The 23,089-nt window shown below is 43.7% G+C and overlaps 1 long non-coding RNA gene across 1 annotated transcript; it reads right to left on the bottom strand.

Annotated features, from left to right (window-relative positions):
- Positions 1-1,029: 1,029 nt before the first annotated feature.
- Positions 1,030-22,998, bottom strand: LOC136286740 (uncharacterized). The gene is made up of 4 exons (XR_010719977.1): positions 22,388-22,998; positions 6,002-6,092; positions 2,155-3,115; positions 1,030-1,819 (listed from the first exon to the last, which is right to left on the bottom strand). It is a non-coding gene; the product is annotated as an uncharacterized lncRNA (long non-coding RNA).
- Positions 22,999-23,089: the final 91 nt, after the last annotated feature.

Here is a 23,089-nt window from a genome sequence, read left to right as displayed (position 1 = left end):
GCATTTTGCTTATCAATTGTATAATAATGGTTTCCTTAGGACCAGCCTGATCCAAAAAAGCACATTCAGAGTTTGTATCTAGAGTTTAGAAAAGCCAAAAGTTCAAGGCAAACTCCAAAGTCGGGGTGTACATCTGTATTTTCACTCTCCCCCCAGCACACTGTAGCTCCTACAATGCAGTACGACAGGATTAATGGCTTCATTTCTAGTCAATTTATTTTCTAATTCCATCTGGCTTCATTTTATACTTTCACAATCCAGTGACTTTGTTGACACTGCAAGACAGGAGTAAGTCACATACACAATGTTGTGTTTGGATGCTGCAATATATTACAGAATTCAGACAGAAATAGAAAATGGCAAAGCATGTGCAAAAGTCATCTCATAACTTTGCCAAGGCACTCTGGGTTTCTCCTAGGCTGGATAGTATTTTACTCAAACTGTTGCAGAATATGCACCAATATTTTTTTTGTTGCAAATAGTGAACATGGTCTGCTTAAAAGAATGTTCCTATTTTAATATAAACAAAGCTCAGCCTCTCTACCTTCTACGTTTAATCCATTGTAACATGTCAGGGGGATGGAGAGAGACTGAGGAAAATTTGTTCAGCTTCTGCTTCTTGACTTCCAAGATCTTCCAAGGTCTTTTACAAATGAATGAGGAAAAAAAAAAAAGTCTTTGTATGTAGAATCTGCTGGGTGCTAATTTGACATGGCAGTGAGATGAAAGTTGGATTCATGCTAGTTTCAACATCAGAGGATTGGAATGCAGCCTACTTAGCATAGAAGTCAAACAATTCACTGGCAATAGATTGCTTTCCACTTCTAGATCTGCTAAATAAATAGAAAACTAATTAACAGTGTAGTATGGCAGATGTAGCAGGCTGGAATTTCATTAGAGCACTGGCTGAGAACTGAAAGAATCACGAAGTCGTTATATGTCCTAGAGTGTAATGAATCTTCCTTACTGTCTTTTCCATGGGACAGACAAGATACTATTTGTGTGCCCCCTGCATAAGAATTTCCTGATACATTTTCACTTAAATAAGAATCAAAGTACAAGCCCTTGAAATTATGCAAGTATTCTTTTCATTTCCCATAAAATAGCTTTGGTTCCGTAACAGCAGCATCACGTTTCTTTGCCTTGTGCATTTTGGTTCATCTACTTAAAGCTTATTAAATATGTTTTTCACAGGGCATTTTTCTGTTTCATTATCTATGCTTCTTTTTCCCTGATGAAAAGTGATAATAGGTTGTATTTCCTGTAGTGTTAAGAACAGGGATCACACAAAGGAATATCTATGCTCACATTCTGAAAGGAAAAAAAAGTTAAAGCGTTTATTTTTAGACTTTTCCCCATAAACACACATTAAACTGAACTTCCTATATCCAGAATTGCATAACCAGATTTGGCAGTATTAATTAACAATAAAAGTAGTGTTTTGCCCCATAAGAATCAATAAGATAATTATGTTACTTAGGAGATGGTAGTCATATGATTTTGCTTTCAGTGCATAATGAATAACATTAAGTTCTGTGCAACAAAAAGGTTTTACAGACCTAACCAAGCCCTAGGACCTGTCTGAAATTCTTCCAGAAAAGCCTGACTGAAGTCCTGTAGCAATACCTTCTTTTACTAACTCTTAGGGGTATGTATATATGCTTGCAAACACACTCACTTCATCAAGTACACAAATTCTTAAGCTGTATACTCCCAGGTTGTAGTTTTGGGGCTGGCATGCAGGAAATACCAGGACCATTTCTGTATTTTAATATTTGGACCTTGGAACACTTTTGCCACACTCCACATAGCTTCATTCCTAGGGAGAAAAAAAAAAAAAAAAAAAATTAAATGTCTTTCAAGTGTCCATTATCGAGCTAAGTGCTGCACATAAATATGCATGAGAGGTCATTATTGCCAAGAGATGATTCTTAAGATGTTCAAGTGTTTCGTACTAAGATTTTCCTCCTTGCTCTGTGGCAGTGAAATGAGTATTCAAAGGTAAAGTTGCATCTCTAGAATCTGATTTCAGTGTTTTGTCTTCTACCCCTTCTGTTCTCTTTCAGAGTCTCCCAGTGATCAAACACACACTCCCAGATATCCCCAAGTGTGGGCTGGAAAATCACAGGGATGGAAGTGCATCTTAGGCTTTACCTGCAGCAGGGCCCTAGCTGAGATCTCTGTCAGTCCCAGGGAACAGCAGACAGGTGGATCAAACACACTCCACAGCCTTTGCTGTCAGTCACAGCAGAAGCCAGCTCCAGAGTTAAGGAAATGCCTTGGATCTTCCTCTTTTCTGCAGCATGCAGCTGCCAGCCTGCTGCACCCCAGGTCCCTGGGAGCATGCGGGCAGTGTCTGTCATGGCACCACTGCCCTGCTCACCACCACCTTCCCAAACAATGGGGAAGTGCAGTGCAAGGGGCAAGGAGTGGACAGAGCAGTCGTGGGTGCGATAACAAGGCTGAGGAATGCAAACAGACTCCAGGTAGCTGGGGATTTCAGTCTATTCTTCGACAAGGTAAAATCCAGAAAAGATCACGCACTGAGTGTACTTAGACACGACTGTAGCCTGCTGGGGGGTTTTCCAGCATTGCTAAACACTGACATTCACAGCAATTACTGTGGGAGCTGCATAAAGCCAGCGTCTGATTCCAAATCCTGGCCTACACTCCTATCAAGCACTATTTTTAGCAGTTCTGTTGTAGGCACAGGATACCTACAGTGGCAGCAGCTGCACTTGTCAGATGCCACATTTACTGGGTATTTCCTCCTCCGTTGTGCTTTTTTCCACAGTTTTTCCAGCGGGGATTTTTGCTCTCTCACATGCATATTAGCTTGGTATTACGTCATTCTTCCAACTGTGCAAACCTTTCCAAAATGCTTGTCAATCCTGCATGTGTTTCAGTGTTTTGTCATTTTTTGGTTTGGGGTTGATCTTTCTGAAAACATGTGAGAAGAAGTACAAAACGTATTCCTAGCCTTTACTCATGTGCAACAGGAAAGCCTGTGCTCTTCTCAGCAGAAGGTAGCCTGGAGAAGATGACTACATGATCCCTGGCTGTTGTTGCTCCTTTCCCACCAAGTCAGTCACATCCTCTGTTGCAGATGGCTGGCCTGTAGATAACCCAAAGAGCAAATAGGTCGTTCATACCTGATCATAAAGCTAATTTACTTCCATGCCTCTCACAAATCTCAGTTTCTACCATATGACATGATTAAAATAAAAACTTGCAATTTTTTTTGGTTACAGTGTTTTGTTTATGATTTCAATTGCTTTTAGTAACCTGGTGTGTATCCCCTCAGTACATCTAACTCCAGAGCCATGGTTCAACTCAGAGTATATTGGTTCTTGCTCTCTGGTTAATGCATCATTTCTTGAGTTATTGCCTTTGCATTGATCTCTATTGACTCAGTTAAAAGACCTTGTCCACATTTCCATTTCTGTGAGGGAGACATGCTTGCATTATGAGGCCTTTAATGGCAGGGTTATCTCTCCTGTCATAGCCTTCATCTGCAATGTATTTTACTGATTATTTTTCATGAGTAATCCTCAGCAGAGGCTGCCTGAGAGATGGAACAATATACGTGTCTGACGCTTGTCGGTATTTTGCACTTAGCTAATGAACACACCCATGCAACATGGGGCACTGCTGGCTTGGACCCACTCTTCAGTGCTAAGGAGGGCTGTCACCAAACCAGTAAATCTATCCAGGGCATGGGAGGAACAACAGCCAAAAGTATGCATGTTAATCCAACAAAATTAAAGCTGCAGTAAAGATTCGATAACGTCATCTGACAATAGCAAGGGGAAGAGCAGAGGAATGGCTGGCAGAAAGTTCCCTGCTCTTTTACAGCCAGATGTTAAGTGGAAGCTGTGTGCTCAGACAAGAGGCTGTTTGGAAACAAGGGAAATGACATAGTGTCAGGAGGTTCACTTCCTCACACAAAAGCAGTCTGATTTCCAAAAAATCTCAGCCCTTTGCTAATGAAAATGTTGCAAATGCAGCAAAAGTACAAATAGATGCTTTTTTTTGTTAGCTCAGCAAAAAGAAAAGAAGAAGAAAAAAAAAAGATCGTTTTTTAGTCTCAGCTAGAATCACCGATGCTTGTGTTCTAGGACTGCAGTGTTTGCTTGGCAGGCTATGGGTTACCTGTTAGAGGGGAGGACAAACCCCAGCAAGGTGGCCCTGTTTCCAAAATGATCTTTGGACAGCTTGGGAGCTCATGCCCAAACACTTACTGCATTTTAGGGAAATGAAACTCTGACTCCCAAAAATAAAAAAAAGGAGAAATGAATCTGACCAGCTTTACATCGATTTAGCTCTCTGCTGGTCTGTGGCATGTTTCAAACACCAGCTCAGCTGCCTTTTAAAAAGAAAATTAGAGCTAGGACAAATGATGGCTCAGCAGCTGGGTTTGCCTGATAAATACCCATTAGATGCATCAGCCTCCAAGAACTCGAAGTCAAACAATCTCTGGAATTTTAAGCTTCCTCTTTCCCTACCATCTTCCAGCTTCTCCCTGACAAACAATTAATTTTAAAACTATATATCCCTAATCCGATCACCATTCTGTATGGTCACCAAATCACAAGATGAAACAGATCCTCCAGGGAAAACTCATGTCCCTGCATTGTCAGTAATGAATGGAATTATTTCATGCTTCACAATGCCCTTGAGGAGGACTCTTACTGATTAGCATAACTGGGCTTTTCTTATTACATGATTGAAATTAATGAGAAGAGAGGAAAAAAAGAAGGGGGAAAAAGGAAAATGGTATGGAGCAGTGTTTTATAATGCATTTTGATCTATAAGTTGAGGATGCATGACTGTCTTAACAAAGCCCAGCGCCTCAGAGGTAAAAACTGCCCCAGTACTAGGAAATCTGGGCTGTTTTTGTCCATGTAAGTCCATCAGGACTAAACCCTATTTCAAAGTAAGGTTTGTGTAATATTTAAGTGTAGGACCTGCCTTATGTTGACACATGATGTGCTATTGCCTGAGTTCACTAGGGTTAAAGATCTCCTACAAGAGCAGTACACACTTCTGATGCAAGTATAAGGTTGTTACTGCAAAGGTCTAGATAGCGTGGAAGAGTTTAACACTCAAGGAGGTTTTGCAGCCATAGCAAAGCAGCTCTGGCATTCCTTCATTTCTTGCTAGCTACACACAGAAATACAAAATATTTGCTTTGAATATAGGCAAATGCCAACAGCAGTTAGGTTAGAAGTTGGGATCCCTTATTTGCTTTGTTGCATTTGGGAGTTAGTAAGGATTTTGCCAACTTCTGGGGGGCTAGATTTATGAAAACAGGCATGAGAATGCAGCTGGCGTCTCATGGTCTCCCTTGTACCTTGGTCTACATATCATTTACAGTAACAAGCTACTCACAGCAGCTCCTGTGAGCATCTACCTGAAGTGTCTAACTGGGATTGCCTGACTGCCTCCATCGACACAGAAGCATTCTGTGATCAGCTCAGGGGTATCAGCCTTTCCCCCTGGTCATACAGGAGGTGCAGAAAATGTCATTACCTCCTTTTTGTACCGAGGTCCTGCAGATGATTGTTCAGAAACTCCTCTGTTAACTGCACTCCATTACCTCCCCTCTGAAACCTACCCACTGTCATTTCCCCACCAGCCAAATCATTTTATGTCTCAGAGTTCCCTTTTTAATTCTCAGGTCATCCAGTTTCACCAGACATCTACATTTCCTAAGCAAGAGAAGTAAGCATTTCCTTTATCTAGGACATAAAATTCAATTTAATCAAAGCAAGATATCAGTCAATCTGGCATAATCTACTGCAGTAAGCTGAAATCCAGCAGTTTCTTTCAATTTCTCCTACCTCCATATATCTGAATATTCTTCCCTTCAAAAATTCTTCTAGAGATCTACATGCCCTTAAGGCTGCCCATTTTCACTTACTTACTGCTCTTCTGCCTCTCTCCTTCTGCAGATGAATGCTGGAACCCAAAACTTCGATATGAACATGTTCAATCTTACCCGCTTTCCACATCGTGCTGAAACATGAACATTGGCAGGAGGGGGCCTGGGCCATGTAGGACAGTCTTGCTGGGCCCAGCTCTTGTTCTCTCTGTGGACCAATTGCAACACAAAAATTAGAAAAGCCTTCCTTAGGAGGAATCCAGAAGACCTAATTCAAGAGGGTGTCACAGAGATCTACGGGCTGAGATGCCTCCTGGAAGGGAGGGCAAGCTTTGAACTCAGTGTCCCCATGTCCCAGCTGGATGCTCTGATCATCTTCATGGCAGAAGTTTGCAACCAGTGAGCTGGCAGGTGTGCCTGCAGCCCAGCTCCAGCTATGCTCCTGTTCCACAGCAAACACTGCAAGGAAAGAGCCACTGAACCACCTTGTGTTACTGGGGATCTGCAGCACTTCTTGTAGGGCAATCACCGGCTTAGCATAAAACAAGCTTTGGGTCCCATTGCTGGGTAGCTCTGTCTCCTCAAGCACTGCAAATGCAAGCATTAAGGTTATGAACTCCATCAAAGTACATAAAAATTAGATGTTGCAACATTCATGCCTAGTTCTTTCATTCCCTGAACCTTAAAGAGGAACACAAACAGAAACTTGGCTGCTATCCTCAGATATTTTTTCCTATGCTGCCTTGCCCCAGCTATCTCCTTAAGGCACCTTTACCTTGACTTTCTTTTTCCCAGCCTGACATTTTTTTAGGTTAAATTCCATATACCAGTGCAAACATTCTCCCTCTTTGCTCTCCCTTATGCCTCTTTCTTTGATGTCTTTTCTTCCTTGTGCTCTTTCTTCCAAGTGACAGATGTACAGTGCTAACAGAGTTCAATGTATAAGCATGTCACTCAATTATCCACCCCTACCCTAAATAATTGCTACATATTTATCACCTGGATTAGGTAATCAAGTCCAGCATCAAGAAACTCCGTCCCATATCTCCCATCTTACACAGTGGTGTCCCACAGAGAACTGAATCCTTGTACTCTTGAAATCTGAGGATGTTAAAATAAATCTTTTTTTCCTCTTAACCCAGTTTTTCTTTTATTTAATGAAGTAAAGAATCGGTGTCCAGTTTTATCTGTCTAGTAATGATAATTAGTTGTCTTAAGTGCTTCCTGGAGCTGATAGACACTTCTTCCTCTATTATTTCCCTTTAAAAGCTGGGGTGCAGCAATGTCTTCTCTTAACTCCTCTGGTACCTCTCTCATAGCCAGCTAAAGTTTCCTAGGTGATTTCATTCCTTCAGCATTTATTTTTAGGATAAATCTGGGGTGCAAACAACCCACTTTTAAATAATTCTCTGTCTAGGTGGGTTTAGTCAATTGTTTGATTCCCTGGTAGCCTTAGAGTTAATGATTTTTTTTTTTCCTGTCCTTGGAAAATGTCAAGAAACTGTGACAGACTTCACATCTCTCCCTTCTGAAGACTGAGGTACAAGTAGTAATTCACTTTCCAGGCAATATCCCCCTTTTAGTCAAGGTAGCCGCCCTGTTGCTCAGGAAGATGATGTCTGTATCCTCAGCTGACCTGCAGCTTCTTACACACCAAATTTATAAAAACTTCCTTCATGTTCACATCTTTTCCCTTCTTATTTTTATGTTTCAGCTTTTTGGATCATTTTCTTGCATTCTTTCACCATCAGCTCTTCTACCTGTTCCTGCAGCACTGACCCTACTGATTTATAAGTCTCATATTCTTCTGTCTTTATTGCTCATTTTGTTTCCCCCAGTCAATCACCGTGGTCATCCCTACTCCAAGTAGGACTATTTCTCAATGGCACACAGATTTCTTGATTTCTATGGACTATATCTTTGTGTATTTCCCCACTGCATCCTATCTCTTCATTGCCTCTTGCTGTTTTTTTAGAAAACATATGCCCCTCTCAGTGTTCTGAGAAGTGTGGAGAACTCTCAGTGTTTTCTGAAAGTTCAAAGCTTTTGCACTTCTAATTTTGGGGAGTCACATGTTCCTGATTTCAGAACTCATTAAGTTTGGCCTGTGTTTTCATACCCTCCTCTCTTGGCTCTTTTGCATGATACATGGCATATCTGGGGAGATGCCAAGTGCCTCAATGCCAGCCCACAGCTTTAGCTGTATATTCATAGTCTTTGCTATACTTCCCATATAGCACAAATGCTTCCCAGAAATGAATGAACTTGTTTTCACACCAGGCTGTGTGTAACGAAAGTGCTATTATTTCAGTTTTATGGGAAGGGAAACCAGGGTACAGAAGTAAAGATTCGTATTTGTGAATGAACTTAAGTGCTTTACTCTAATTCAGTTGAAAATAAAAACATTTTCTTAATTCTGTAAGTTATTACTTTTTTCTATTTTCAGAAGCCCAGCTGCTTTCCTCTGAGAAGCTTCCCCTTTTTTAACAGTTTCCAGCCCCTTTGTCCCACACACAAGTCCTGCCTCCACCAACGCCAATTTGTTCATTCCACCTGCCCACATAATTCCCTCTCATTTTCCCTTTTGCTTTCACACAGACGTTTAACATATATGTACTTAACACAGCTAAAGCCCAGGCCAGCTTGCAGCCAACATCTCTTCCAGCAAGGCAGCCTCTGGACTCTGATAGCAAGGGTTATTTATCTTGCTTTGTTTTCCCACTGAGAGCATGGAGAACACAGATATGACCCATCTGCTTTGTAGTGGTTTGAAGTATTTAATTCCTCAGTGGTGGGAATTTGCTTCCTACACAGGTGCAAAAAATGAAGAGATGAACCTCTTGAAAGCTCCGTCCCCAGAGGATGTGAGAGGCAGTCACTGTTGTAAGCCCCAAGTCCCCTGCTCCATTGCCAACTGCTCCTGGAAGTCCATAAGAACTGCAGTCCCTCATACCTCTCCTGCTGAAACCCCACAGGGCCATTTCTGCACAGCCAGATACAAAATTATGATGAGTTACAAAACCAATGTCCCCCCCTACCCTTCACCCTTTGCTCTCCTGCTCGCTTCCTGAAGACACGTTATCTCTGCCAAAACACCAAAGGAGAAGCCTACCCTGGCTATGCCTGCAGGTGATAAGGGTCAGGGCTGCAGGCTACGCTTGCTGACCAAAACCCTGAAGTCAGGGCACAGACTGTTCCTGGTGGCTTTCTCATCCACAGTTCCACAGAGGATTTATCTAAGAACTCATGGGACAAAATGTGAGACAGGTGCTCTGGACTGAATTTTGAACTTTGCTGTTAAAGTCGTTCCATACCACAAGGATTTGTCACATCCCCACACTGGGGATCTGATCATGCTCCCCTTTTACTTAGTGGAGGTCAGGCAGAATGGTCAAGTGGAGTCAAGAAAAGATTTGCCTGACATGGAGATGTCCATCTGAGTGGCTGATTCCCCTACTCTGTTGGTCCACCCAGGTCTCCCAGTATAGCAATTCACCCCTCGGGCCACAGTATTTTTCTTGCTGTCTCCCAGGTTATTAGCACAGACAATGAGAGTCTCACACACAGATGGACAGAAATGCAGTGGGGCTCAGGGGGAGGAACTCAGCAGGAGCCTGTGCACAGGACGTGGGACAGACAGAATGATCTGTCAATAGACAGACCGAGGCAGATAAAGAGAAATGAATGAGGAGAGCAGCAGGAAGTGTCACAGCCCTGCCTTCCTACATCACCGATTGATTACAAATGACCCTGTTTTATCAGGCACTCAGTAATGGCACAGCAGTCTCAGCACTGGCCAGTTTATGGCACGAGCCAGTTTGCTCTTACAATAAGATGCTAATATTTTGAACAATCAGGTACACACCACCATAAAATAAAGCTAAGCACTTAAGATCCTGCTTAACAAGCCTGCTAATGCACTATTGAAATCAATGACACATTTGAACAGTAAGAACTGCCCTGAAGCTTTTTAAAGCCTGCTGTCCTCATTTTTCACTTTGTGAGCAGAATTATTCCTTCCAGGAGAGCACCTTCTCTTTGAAAGGCTACAAGACCAAAGGCACAAAGACAAGGACATAGATTGGTTGCTAACATGTGCCATAAAATAGCATACAAGAAGTTACTCGATCTTGCTCTACCTCAGCTTCTGCAGCGTGCTGAGAGCCAGATATAAACACAGAAAAGGCCTTCTCTAGTGCCCAAGTGCTTTGTGACTTGTGGATGGATGGAAATGCAATATTAAAGGTTACAGACAGTTATTCTTAAATGGGCTCCAGCGATTTTTGTTTACACAATTCAGACTTGATATAACAATTTCAGATAAAACATATATAAAAACATTTAAGCAAGAGCATCTGTCACAACCTAAAACATGGAATTCTGTGAGCGGTGAAGAGAAAATGGGAACTTTCTAATCACGGGCAGGAAGGGACAATGGGGAAATAATGACAAATCAAATATAGCAACTTTTTTCTCTGTCTAACGACACTTCTCATCAGCTAGCTTATGTCAAAGGAAAAAGGGAAAGATCTCCGGTGACTTTTATCTATTAGATTTTGCTCCAAATACTCGCTACGCTCTGGAGCTGCGGCTGTGAGGAGGCCCAGCTCTGCCACTCTCAGCTAATAGGTTTGATTGCTCCCTCTGAAATTATACTCACAGATAGTGTGACCCGCGAGTCAATCTGCCAGGCAGCTTTGCGGAGCGGAGGCAGGCCCCCGATAAGGCGGCGGGTGAGCGGCGCGTGGAGCCCGGCCGCCCGCATGGGGCTCGGCCACCCCGGCGCCGCTCCCGTCGCACCTCGCACCGCTGCTGGGGAGATAAGGCATCGTGATCCACCAAGCGCTGGTGTTTAGTATACAGTATTTATATTTTATGAATGTTAACAAGCAAGAAGCCCTGAACAACTGAGCAGTTACAAGCTCAAAAGGCTTTGTGAGATATTTTCTCTAAGGGCTCATTAATGTGGTCTTTTAATGGAGTGCTTGCATGTCTGAATCTTTAACTGTAGCTATAAATAGAGTTTATAAGCACTTGACAGTGTGTGGCAAAGCTGTGTTAGCAATGCTTGCCCTGCTTTTTTGCAAGTTCCATTAGCAAAAGATATTTAAGAGGTGGAATATAAATATTTCTGAAAACATAGAGATGTATACATCCTAATAATGCTGCACACCCTATTCCCACTGGGTCTAATGCATGTTCCCTCATTTAATAGAGCATCACAGCACCTCAACAAAACATCTTCTATTCACAGGCTGTTGAAGGGAAAATCAGAGCATAAAGAGGTCAAGCTACAACCCAAATGCTCTGCAGCAAGTTAGCAGGGGAGCAGGGGCTGGAACCAGTGAACTCCCATTACCTGCCCTAATGGTTAAACCCCGAGAGACGAGTTCTCCCATTATTGTCATCGGTGCTGAAGTTAGAGTCACTCCAGGCCTGCAAGCCACTGGCACTGACTGATGTAGAAAACAGTGGGATTTACCCTTCCACAATGGGTTCCCTTGCCCTGAAAAACACCCACACTGTGCTGACCACATGGCTTTTTCTCCTCTTTTGATGATCCATTTAGAGGATGGCACTTTCGGCTCACCAGCCCATCCCATGCAATCTGACACACAGTTTTGTCAGCCCTGGTGAAGAACCAACAGAATTACCCAGCTTAATGCACTGTACAGGAGTGTTGGTTTATGATGACACAATAAAAGCTGCTGGAGAATCACAGCTTTTAATAAATCACCACATAGTATTATCCATAAAATTGCCATTTCCATGCACTGCAGCGCTTGTAATAGCTCTCCTGTTTTGCCTGGCCACCTGGGGCTGTGCACATGTAACACACCAGCACCACGTACATGCTGCTGTCCCACACAAAGCAGCAGTCACAGGTCAAGCATGACAAATTCAAAGGGCTAGTTTCCAAAATGTCAGTGACTTGAAGCATCCAGCACACACTAAGCTATCCACAAGGTGTAAATAGACTGTTTTTACCTGTTAGGTTTTTTCAAAATACTTTTAAAACATGGACTTTTAAAATATTTCCCTGTTGAAGTGGGCTCTGGAAGTCTTGACAGCCTCAGTAGATAAATAGTGGCACATCCACCTTCATCTGTCTTTCCACCATACTCATCCTATCCAGTAGCTGCATTGGCTTACTTTAGGAGTAACACAATGGAGGCAAGTCCAAACGTGTCTAGAAAAGGAAACATCACACTTAATCATGAGGCTACACTGGGAGAAGCTTTCTTGCCTGGCTTCAGCACCCAGTTGTATGGTACATCTACTTGGACAGAATTACGTGTATTTACAGAGCACACTGACAGTCCCTTTAAAATAATTACAGGGCATGTGTTATCCTCTCAGGCTGACATCTACTGTGGGTCATTATTTGGATTTTAGTACTTCTGAATGCTTCCATTTCTGCTTCATCTCCGATGCGGCTGCAATTGGGTTTTCCGCATGCATACATCCTGAATTTCTTTTAAATGTGCTCAGTGTTTAGAAGGTAAGTGAGGATGCTCTTAGCTACCAGCCTGCATTTATGAATGATCAATTACTGTGTTCTCACTGGTTTGGTTCAACATGTGAGAGAACATGTCATGAGAGAAGATGTTAGTTTGTAATGAGACTATCACAGGCTGCATTGTTTGAGGGAGCCTGTTGTCAAATGATTGCTTTTGTCTAAAGGGGGAAAAAGAGAATCAACCAGAATAATTTATAGCTTTAAAATGCTGATATTTTGTGAGCATGCACTGGATGCTTCAACAGCCGTAAACTACTGTAAACCAAAACACAATTAAATATTTAAGCAGTATTCTCTTTACTACACAGGAATAAGTATCTATTTGTCTTGTATCACAATTGCAAGCACTTAGTGTCTTTTCAGCACTGTGGTGTCCCACAGTATGTACTCAGGATCAGTTGCCTCCTGGAGAAGCATGTGGGCAGCTCCCAAGTATTGTTTGAGCAGATCTAGCAGCCACATTCTCCTGTTACAGCAATGAAAGCATAGGAGGTTTTCCTCCTCCTCAGTTACCCAGGTCCACCTACTACAGGGATGTGCATTTTTCTCTGCTCTTTAGTTAGTTTGCATCTTGCTCCTTCTTTTACTCCTTTCCCACCAGCAATCTTCCCTGCCTTGACCTTCTTCCTCTGGTGCCTTTTGCCTCCCATACACTTTAGGTCTTCTAGAACATTTGCTCATTTTCTCATTGGTTTTTTTCACCTTCCTCCTCTCACTGCATCAGCCCTTTGATGTTGACCACTTCTTCCTATGCTCATGTTGCCTGCAAACCTTCATTTCTGAGGATCTCCACACTCCTTTTGTCCTGCATGTAGAGGGCTCTGTCCCTGCCCAGAGGGATTTCTGAGCATGTGCTGCTGTGCTGAGCTAAAAATCACAGAGAGAAGACAAGCTGGGACCAGGTGGCCAGATGAAGGAAGCACTTGCTGGGAGAACCGTTTATTCCTGCTGCCTCTTGGTGGCCTGGCAGGGAGACCATTCATCAATGGATAATTTTTGAGACATTTTTTCCCAGCTACAGGTCAGCTTAGATTCATCCCTTGAAACAACACCTGTATATTTCTCTTTTGCCACCATGAAGATGTGCACAGGAGAACTTTCCACCTGGAGCCCAAACAGGCCATTAGATGGGGAGACATAACCCAAGATACAGGGTCTGTGTACCAGTCACCTTTTCAGCAGCACATACTGCTGCTGCTCTGGTGTCCAAAATGCTGCTGTAATTATTGACTCAGCCAGCAGGAGTAGACGATTATTGGGCTCAAGGAGAATATGATCAAAACTCAAACAAACATAGGACTGAGCTAAAAATAAAAAAAAAATTTAAAAATAATGTTACCAGCTAGGAAGGCTGATTTTGCTCTCCAGTACACAGCTATAACTCAGGGTGAGTGAGGCAGTAGAGAACACAAGAGAGGATCAGAAAGAGAAGAGGACTCTGCCTTTTGCCCTTAAGGGGTCATTTTTCTGGAAGAGAAGCCAGAGACAAAAATCTCAGAAAACAGCCTGGTACTCAGTCTCTGGCTATAAGAGTAAATATTACTGCACTGTAGGCTGAGGTCTCATTAGCTTGCCCCAGGATGTCCACATCCAAGCAGGATCTCTCTCCAGTGCACCCCACCTTGCCTCACACTCACTCTCAGCTCAGTGAGCAAAGCCTGCAAGCAGTCACATTTGGGTGCCTCTGAGATTTAAAATTTGGGGGTTTGCCTATTAATCTTGTTCAGGAGAGTCTATTCTTCCAGCTGGGACTGGAGGGAAAACTGCCTCTGCACCAGGGAAATTCTGGCAGAAGCAAAAACTGTAGTAACACAAGTTTGCTCGTGCAGGAACAGGGGGTGCTGAGGTGGTTCCTGCCATCTCCCTGCCTGTGCAATCACATCTTTCCCCTCACTGAAGGAGGTATCATAGATGCAAGGTTGCAGTCAGTCTTACAGGAGAGTTATTTTCAGCTTGGTTCAACCTTAATTTATCTGTTGACTTGTTTGGAGGTTTGGAGCTTTTTTCCTTCCCAGTTTTACTGTTTGTATTGGGTTTTATAGGGGAAAATAAGCAAGGCATAAAAATACAGTAACTTTTCCCTGTTAAATTCCAGTTTAAAGGCTATTACTTATTTCAGTACAAGCAGCTGTTGACACAAAGTTTGGTCCCATTTCCCCTCCAATTTAATTTCTTTCACAAATTCTACATTTACCTGTGAGTTTACCTGTGGTGCTTACTAGAGTACCATACACCAAAGCTCTCAGCCACTTCCTGCGGGCAAGGCAGCACAGCCCTCACCCCCTTCCTCCCAGGGCTGCAGTTCCTGCCCCACTCCCTTCCCATACGCCTTTGGGCATCAGACACTGCTGGTTTTTGTGGTTATGGCATTTTCCTCCCTCTCTCAAGCATGGCATCCAGTGGGCAACATGTGCTGCAGGCAAGGTGGGGTTTTTCCAAGCCTGTGTTGGGAAGGTCCCAAAAGGCAGCCCTTGGCACCACAGGAGGCTGGGTACTGCATGCAGCAGGAAAGGAAAGCCAGGCAGCTGCAAAGCCTGAAGTACAAACCCTCTATGTGTGCATTTACAGTATTGGATTTATTGCACTTTTATTGGGCATTTATTGAAATAAGTGAAGAGGTGTAAAGTTCACAATAAAAAAGAAATTCCTTTCATAGAAATTTCATGATTCTTATTATTGTCTGATAGCAGCAGTTTTGTGTAAGTTCTTAAACAAATAGATAAGAATCACAGATTGTAACCTTAGCCAGTGTTTAAAGAAAGGTGCACACCACTTTTTTATCAAATCACAACATCATGTAAGAGACAGAGCTCCCCAGCTTCCTGACATTTTCTGCAGAAGGTAATTTAAATAGAAAATTGCAGGCTAAGAGCTAATGAGTAAAACAGATTAAAACTGCATGAACCAAAGCGACACAGAGAATAAAATTGAAAAGACCCCACAGCTATAGGAAATATGGTTAATTGCAAATATGGTCCCCCTAAAGCACTGCTTGGGGGAGAAAAAAAAATATACTGCAGAAAACTCCCATGCAACCCACTGTACAGCAACAACATAAGTTTAAGGTAAGCTCGGGAGCCAGCTCCTTGCTCTTCTTTTCCCTGTGAATAGTGCCTTTGACTTTATTATGGCCAGTCTGAAGGCTAAAATGGGTAATATTTAGCAGCAACTGTGGCTCTGTGCAGCTACAGCCGGTTCTGTCCGTGCTGAACTGAAACCAGAGCAGTCACACAGCCCTGCTTCCCCATTTCACTCTTATTGGGACAGAGGCAAGGAGGAGGTCTGGCACCAGAATGGCATCAGCACTTGTTAGAGCAAGTGACTGGGTTTCACCCTCTGCTCCAGCACACATTTTCTGTGTGACTGCAGTTTGCTCAGCTAAAAGCAGAAATAGCAGCACTTTCGACTGCACAGCAGCACTTTGGGTTTCAGCTGGCTGACCCCAGGAGCCACCAACCCCCAGGAGGAGGGCTTGTGGTGGCCTGCCCTGCCCACCATAATGCTCCACCACATCCACTGAGCAATAACAGAGAGAGTGGCCCTTTGCTGAGCAGGGCCATTTGAAGTGAGCAGTCCCAGCCCTTTCCCAGTCTCCCTGTATTTGCAGCACATACATCACTCCCGTTCTTGCCCGGAGCAAAGCTAGTGCAAAGAAGCAGCACATGCATCTCCCTTGTAAAAAAAAAATCACTGTGTTCAACCTCTTGCCCTGCTGCTACTGCTTCATCCTCCTTCTCCCAGTCACCAAGCCTGGCTGATGCCAATTACCAGCTGCTTTTCCCGGCTGTAGAACCATCTGCTGTGGCAGGAAGGAAGCAGATGTGCAGAGCCTTTGGCAGCTCAGTGCATTCTGGGCACAGTGAGCATCTGCTTTTGCCAGGAGCAGGCTGGTGGGGGCAGCAGGGCTGCCTGACCACCACCAGGGCCACCCACAGCTGGGTAAGGTGGCCACTCAACACAACCTATGGCACTGGGAAAGGTCCTTTCACTGGCCTCCTTGGAGGACACAGCTTTGAGGTCATCCCCCATCCTTGGTTCATAAGCCCAGCTCCAAGTTGGGACCAGCACACAACCTGTTTCACCCTACTCTCAGCCAAGTTTGCAGACATTTCTGCACCTCAGGGGCAGCATCTGCCCTTCAAGGTTTATTTTGAAATATTTATGAGGGAAGGGTAGGTTCCTCAAGCCTTCAGGATGGCTGGTGCATGTGTCTGCATGGACCACTCAGCCCAGGAGGGTCCGTGCCATGGTTTCACAGACGGGAGTGGGAGACAATTGCCACAAAATGTCTCAGGCAAAGCAAATGAAATTGCTTCATATATTTAAAAAAAATTCATTTTCATGAGAAACTTGAAACTGGAATTGGAAATTAAAAACTATTGTTTGTACAACTACCTTCTATTGATTAAATTATAGAAAACAGCCCTGAGTTAGGGCTGTGGAGAAACCAATCACACACTCAGCAGACCATCCATCTCCATTCCCCAAACATAATTATAGCAATATGGGAGACATGAAAATTCAATGCAATCCTATACTATAGTAATAAAAAGCTGAAAACATTCGTGGGTTTGAAGGGAAGCTGTTGAGCAAAGGCAATGCAACCATCTTCTCAAGAAGCCAAAAATGCTCAATGAGTAAAAGGTTTAAAAAACTCCACTGAAAACAGAGGAATATTATTTTTCTTTCTTTGTAAAGAAAAAAACCCACCATTATGATATGTATTAAAAAAACACTGTAGTGTTTGCATCTGCCCATTTTTCCTACTTCATGTGGTACCAAAGCTGTCTTATAATTAAAAGCTGCTATAACACAGACCACAAAAATCAATCCTGCACTATGTCAGTAGCAAAATTATTGATAGAAAACAGTCTTATTTTCATTATTAGATTTAAGTAAGAGGATCCATCCCTTAAAGAAGGCCAGAGCACGTTACACAGATTTATACAGATATACACACACATATATATATGTAGAATTTAAAAGCAAATGGTCAGAATTTACTAACTTAAAGCTGTTTTCTGTAATGAAGATTTATTTTTTTCCTTCTACTGATAAAGAAGAAAAACCTTATTAATGAGGCCTCAGTGGTAGTTACACTGCTGCCACTACACTGTGAGAGATGTACACTTTTTTTTTCCCAAGGAAGGTTTAACTGCTTTGTAGATCCATAACAATATTTCACAGAGAAAGCTTTATTCAGCTGGAGCTCTTAAACCTCCTTTGTGCAATGCTGTGGTATTTTGTGAGATACATGGCCTTTGCTGTGCACGTGATGCTGGTAGGTTTCTAGGCATGCAAGTTCAAGAGCTTTATTTTCCAGATTTTTTTGTTCCAATCAATTAAGCTCATTGGTAAGACTACATGCGCTTCAGAAAGGCAGGAAAAGAAAAATATCCACTAACTCTTCTGCAGAAGCAGCTGGATTTGCTGCTGTTGTCTGTGGAGACCAGCTCGGATGCTGGCTTTGGCTGCCTGCAGGTTCACACCCCTGGAATGTTTCTGGTGGGCTTTTCCTCCTTCATTAGGAACATTTTTGTGATGCGGGGGATTCCTATCAAAACTATCATCACCCTCACAACACCAGTCATTCCTCAGGCTCTGAATACAGACAGCTGCCAAGCTACAGAAAACATAGCTTTGCTTCCACAGAATTCTTCACAGAGGGTTTTTTTTTTTCTTCCCTAATGTTGCATTTTAACGTGCTTATAACACCCAGCCCCTATGGGGGAGTGAACAAAAGGCCTTTTAAAGGCAATCTTTCAGAATGCTCCAATTGTGCCCTTAATTGCATCCAAGTACACGTGGGCTCAGCTCTATGCGGACATAGTTTTAGCTGTAGGTTGATTTGAAGCAAGCCACACATTTTATACCAAAGCAATGCATAAAAAGCACACACAAGAGAAGAAAACTTTAATTTATTCACATTACTACTGTAAGTAATAATGCATAACAAGCAATAATCAGATGCAAGAAGTTTAGAGCAGATGTTCTCTTTACTTTGATTCTTGAGGCAGAGTAGTAGCAATTTCTTCCTTTGTTAGAGACATAGATGATTCAGTGTTAGTAAAAAATGTGTCAGGCATGAAGTTCTTCCAGTTAATAGCTGAGGAATAATTCACACTGTGAAATGTGGGGCTGAACGAGGGCTTTGAGGTATTTCCCCTCCCTGTACTAAGAACATTCTGAAAGAGACCTGAGGTTTATCTTTGGGGTTACAGTAGTGGTTTAAAGTACTATTTCTGCTAGATTCTATTCTTCCCCCACCCCTGGAAGAATTTAGTTGCTTTCCAAAGAGATAGGGAATTGTAGACCACCCACCTCAGGAGTCTCTTGCTCAGCATGTGCTGGGAAAGAGTCTTGCTCCAGCCCAGGAAAACACCACCAACAGCCCATGCAGTAAAAGGGAAAAGAGGCTCAGCAGGTTGTGCCACTGGCAGGAGGAGCAAGGCTCAGCTCCACGATGCCTGGTGACACCCTAGCTTTGAAGATGACAACATCCCATCCAGTGAGGCAGGATGGTGCCATGGTACACTGGGGCAGAGATAGCAGTGCCTGGAAGAAAAGGTAGCTGTTGAACATGTGCTACTCTTCCAGAAGCATCAGCAGCTCCAAGCAGGCCTTGGAAGTCACAGAGGAAGTGAGGGGAGAAGTCCCGGGCTGCCTCATATCACAGCAGTGTGGCACCTGTCTGGCCCTCCTCAGGAGCAGAGCCTAGGAAGGCTCTGTAAAAGAAAATCCAGAACACTCCCAGTCGCAGGAAGAACCCAGGTTGTAGCTGGGGAGCAAATGGTGGCCCAGAGAGGCAGGAGGTGGTGATGTGCAGCTGCAGGGGCCCCAGAAGTTCAACAAATGCAGCCTCTAAGTGCTCACAATGAGAGCAAATGGTGGGAAGCCAACATCTTCCCACCATTTGCTCTCAATTCCTGTCACCCACTTGCAGCAGAGCTAATGTTTCCCACCCCAGAGCTGCTCCCTGGGCAGTAGCTGAGGCAAAACATCTCTGCAATAAGGCCTCCTCCATTTCCTTCCTTCATAATGCTGCAATGTATTGGGAGAAAGAGACAAGTTCCCCAAAACTCACGTTTTTCAAAACATAAACTGACGAGGAAAAGCCTTTGCCGGAATAGTTGCTCAGTCCTGGTCTCTTCTCATCAGCTTCCCCCCTACCCACACAGATCCCTCAGCATCTCTTCCAGCTCAGCACAGCACCACAGGGACCCAAGAGAAGCGGGAAGCAAAAACACATGAAAATGAAGTAATGAGACTAATGCACAAGATGGAGATGGCCAGATGCAGGGATATCATTCCCTGCTTCTAGGGCAAGAGTTAGGTAAGCCAAGCTGCTTTTCGGTAATTGCTCCTTAGGGAAGAGCTTAGGAATTACACCCAGAAAACAGAAATTGAAATTGGATACAAAACTGGATGGACCACACATTGAAAGGCAGGCCCCCTGATTAACGCAATAATGCGCAACATGAGGTAGATGCTTTATGTCAGACATTAATTTTTCCTGCCTATACCCAGTGGGCTTCATCATCCAACACTGCTATACATGCTGTTGACAGGCTGTGCTTGTGATGTGGAGACCTCCTTGAGATTTCTTTTAATCTTTTGTGTTTCGAGGAGTTTGTGCACAGGGTTTCTTTGATCACTATGCCCATATCAGAGAGCGATGTGATTTCACACAAGATCAGAACATCTCAGTGGCAGTCACAGAGCTGCAGTGGCTGCAACACTTACTGCAGAGGGGTATGCTACCAGAAGCATCCATCCACTTAACTGCAGTCACATGAAATATGGCAGGTTAAACGAATTTCTACCAAGTTGTGCATCACATGGCTACCAAAGCGGCACATAACACAAGCAACATGTTCTCACTGCTGCAGAGCAAGCTACAACAACAGACTGGTATATAGCTGATTCTATTCTGCCCTCCAATAACCTAAACCTTTGGTTTTGTTTTTTTTCCCAAAAGCATTGTGCTGATGCAGATGAACAGAGGAAGTTTGGATTGCTGAGATCATTTAGTAAACTAAGGTATGTCATGCAAAATCCAACATTATGGTGCTCTGTTGAGGTGCTCCCATTCTTCCTATTACCTCAATACATTAATCCACCTTGACCAAGGCAGAATAAGGAGGCTAGGATTTAACCTTTCAGTATTCAGAAAGCACTAGGATTAGTTCCCATTTCATCCCCTCTCACCTCACACCCCCAGCAGCCAGGGTCACCAGACCATAGCAAATGCAGAGGGCTCCTGTGCATGGGTGCCCACAGCAACAGCAGAGTGGGCATGGTCCCAAAAATGCCCCTGGTGACAGCCTTGCCAACACAGCTGTGTCCTCAGCTTTATCTTCCATGAAGGTGCCCATTCTTCTGTAGCTTAAGGCTTTTGCTCTATGTGAGGGGCTCTGTTGGCAAAAAAACTCCACTGAGCAGCCTTTCCTTTCCCCTTGAGGAAGGGGACTCTGGGCACATTCCTGGTTGGAAAGTGCCACAGCAGGGTGGCCAAGATTAGGTGCTTCTGCTGGTAAAGGGGATGCTCAGAGACAGGAGAAGTCTCACCCACTTCTGGGCACACTGACCCTGTCCTGCTGCACACACAGCCCCACACCAAAAGCACAGGGGACTGTAAGCCAGGGTTCATGAGAGCTGCTCAACTCGCTCCTAAGTGACATTAGTAAAAAAAATAAAATATTAGTTGATTTGTGGCATCACAAGTGGGACATGAAGCACAAAGCTGACCCCCTGCTCTGCAAGAAACATACTCTCTCCTCCCTGAGGCTGCAGTTTGCTGTGTCTGCTCAAGCACCCACCTCACCAGAAGCCACCACACACTGTCCAAGGAGGTGAGAGCTCTCAGCAGGGAGCCCCACAGACATACCCAGGCTGGATTTGCTAGGCAAGAACAAGAACGGCTAAGATATGCCCCACCACACACACTCCCCTTCCCTCCCCTCACATGCCGGAAGGATTATGGGGCCAGGGTAGGGAACTTCTTGTCCTGCCAGGGCATAAACCTTCCTCTCCCAGTCTCCAGGAGGCACAAAGCAGCTCTGAGAGGTTGCAAGCAGACAGGCTTTTTATGGAGTTCCCACAAACATCACTGCTTTTATTTAAAGGCAGAAAACACAGGATGTTACAGATGAGTGGAAAAATGTGATGTGCCCCACTGCCTGCAGAGCCCCTCAGACTGGAGAATGCTCTTCTGGAAGTCAGAGGGTCTCCAGACAGGATTAGAAAAGCACATAGTGTCTGCTCTAATATTTTATTTTTGCCCTGCTTGGCTGCAGCTACACCACCCTGCACCCCACGCACAAACACCCTCCCAGCTATGGTCCCATACCTTCCCTCCCACTTAAAACTTCCCACAGCCCTTTTGTATTTGACTCCTGGGAGGCTCTTTTCAAACTTTTTTGGCAGCTCCATCTCTTTGAAACACTGGAAAGCTACCAGAGAGAAGCCTGGCTCCGGCTCCCTGCCACCAGTGCTGGCAGCGTCTTGCTTTGTCCTCTGCCAGGCTCTGCCCCTCTGCAGGAGCCCCCAGGCAGCCCCAGCCCAAGCTGGGCAGGAGCCCCAGCCACCCCTGCCCCTGCTCACCTTCGTCTGGGCAACTCAGAGTGTTCTGTGGACCAATAGGTTGCACAGTGACTGCTCTGCAGCACCTGCCAGAATTCATAAAGTTCCAGAGTTCTCTAAACTCTGACACCAGTTACAGAGCTCCCTTACACAGCTTTGGGGAGGAATCATAGAAGACATTTTATTTTATGCTTGTTTTCACAATCATGCACAACAAAGGTGGCCAAAGGTACATTTTTTCCCCCCTAATGGTACCACATGCTTTTTCTTCTTCAAGCTAAACAGCTGCCAGCCAACCTAATAATTATTAAGATGAGCCAGAGATATTTCAAACAGGTTGTTTCAGAAAACCAGAACTCTTAACTTAACTTTCCACACATTCATTCACTGTTGCTCCTTACCTTACTATCACTGGAGAGCTAGAAAGCAGCAGAAGATCCCAGAGTAAGGCACAAACCACATCACTTCTGTTAAGCCAAATTAACCTTAATGCCTCTACACTTAATTTATACCCTTGAATCACCTGGCCCAGAGTACCTTTTAATTGATTATAATTAAAATTTGTTGATTGGCTTTCCCCTAGCATCAGTGACCACAATCACATGATATGGTCAAAAGAGAGGTAGTTACTATTTTTGAACCATAATACTGGGTTTTTTCAGCATAGTGAAATAGTTAAGTAGTGTATTGAATGACATAACATTACTTGTATGCTTAAGCACCTGAGTCCTTGATCTTGTGCTTTATAAGGTGCTCTGAGCTGTGCTGTAATTGCCTATAAATATGCTGCTGGTCATGCTCAAAGGGACATTGTCAAAGTTGGAAGGCCTAAGTTTGGCTTAGTAAAATGCCGTCTTAAAATAGTTTTATTCTCAGTGTTTCTAAATTACCAGCCTGTGGGTTTTATCATGTTTCCTTTTATCAGTCCAGCTCCTAGAAGTAATAAGGTTATGGCAGAACATTCACTTTTAAATCAATGACCAGACATAGGAGTAGTATTAATGGAGGCTAATGTTCTCATCCTGAACATGCAAATAAAAGCACTTTTCTATAAAACTTATTTTTCCTGATTTGAATATGCATGACCTCTATTGCCCTTATAG

This window comes from Chamaea fasciata, unplaced genomic scaffold, assembly GCF_029207755.1.
Source record: "Chamaea fasciata isolate MVZ Bird 193981 ecotype frontalis unplaced genomic scaffold, bChaFas1.0.hap1 SCAF_3, whole genome shotgun sequence".
In the NCBI taxonomy this organism is placed as follows: domain Eukaryota; kingdom Metazoa; phylum Chordata; class Aves; order Passeriformes; family Sylviidae; genus Chamaea; species Chamaea fasciata.
Note: the sequence above shows the minus strand (reverse complement) of the source record. Positions and strands in the feature narration are given on the sequence as shown.